Below are 1,481 nucleotides of genomic sequence, written 5' to 3'. Positions count from 1 at the left end.
GGGGCTGGCTGGCATGTGGTGCTGGGGGATTGAACCGCGGTCCCCGATGCTTTGCTAAGCTTGTTCTAAGTAGGTGCTTTAGACCACTGAGCCATCTCTCCAGCCCCAGGGTCCCCACTTTGTAATAAAACTTTTCTTCTTTAATTTGGGCCAATGGTGAGCTACAGTGGAGTCCTGAGCCAACACTTGGTCTCCAAGGGCAAAAAGGGGCCTGGAAAAGCCTGAGCTGTCTCTGGTTTGCAAAGGCAGCAGGAAGGAGGCAGTGCACGCCTGTCATCTCAGCACTCAGGAGGCTGAGACAGGAGGATTGCCACAAGTTTGAGCCAGCTTGGGTTACATAGTGAGATCCTATTTCAAAAAACAACAGCAGTAGAAAATGAACACTGGAGGGACTCGCTGTTCCTCCCAACCCCCAGGTCCAGTTCCCAGTGGGACCCCAGAGGCAGTCCAAGTCCAGTTTATCTCCCCCATCACTCCAACATCACCTGAGCTAAAAAGAAGAAGGAACTGGAGGAAGGGGGGCTGAGAGACCACAGCACTGGGTGCTCCTAGTTCACATGCTTATCCACAGGCCTGCCAGGATACAAGAAATTCAGACATGAAACTACCAGACGACCCACAATGCCACTCCTTGCCATCTGCCCAACAGAAGTAAAAATGTAAGTCCACAGAGAAACTTGTACCTAGTGTTCATGCAAACATTATTCATGTTAGCCTAGAAGGAGGAACTACCCACATGTCTGGCAGGCAGATCAAGCCATCCCAGGGAGTATTACTCAGCAGTGAAGAGGAAAGGGCCAGTCTGATAGCTCAGCAGACTAAAGCACCTGCTTAGTCAGAGCACAGAGGCTGGGGTCTGATCCCTGCCCTGTTGTGCCAGCCCTGCCCCTCCTGGAGTGTGCTGAGATGGTGATTGAGACTGGACATGGTGGCGCATGCCTGTAATCCCATCACTGGGGAGGCTGAAAACAGGGGAATCACTACCAGTCTGATCTATGTAGTGAGACCCTGTAGACCCCGTAGACCTTGTTCTAATTACAGAAAAAAAAAAAAAAAAAAAAAGAGAAAGGGGTTCTGAGGCAGGCTACAAAGTAGATGGATCTTGAAAACATTAAGTGAAGGAACAGGGCACCAAAAGCTGGGGTTGGGGCAAAAACAAAGCAGCCAGTGATACCTTTTTGTGAGTTCATTAATATGAAATGTTATAGCAGAGACAGAAAACAGACTATAGTGGTTATAGGGAGCCAGGAGGAACCGGGAGCACTCACTGATAAGAAAGGGTTTCTGGGACAAAGAGCTCTCTTTCCCGGGGCGATGATGGCCATGAGGTTGTGTGGGCTTGTGCCAAAGCCCAGAGTGCTCCTCTTTACCTGACTGGAGGCTTCTGTTTGTCTTCTGTATGAGGATTGAAATCAGAGCATGCTGGCCATTACCCCAGCCCCTTCTCTCTCTCTCTCTCTCTCTCTCTCTCTCTCTCTCTC

Source organism: Octodon degus, unplaced genomic scaffold (assembly GCF_000260255.1).
Source record: "Octodon degus isolate 3935 unplaced genomic scaffold, OctDeg1.0 scaffold00254, whole genome shotgun sequence".
NCBI classification, from domain to species: Eukaryota; Metazoa; Chordata; class Mammalia; order Rodentia; family Octodontidae; genus Octodon; species Octodon degus.
Note: the sequence above shows the minus strand (reverse complement) of the source record.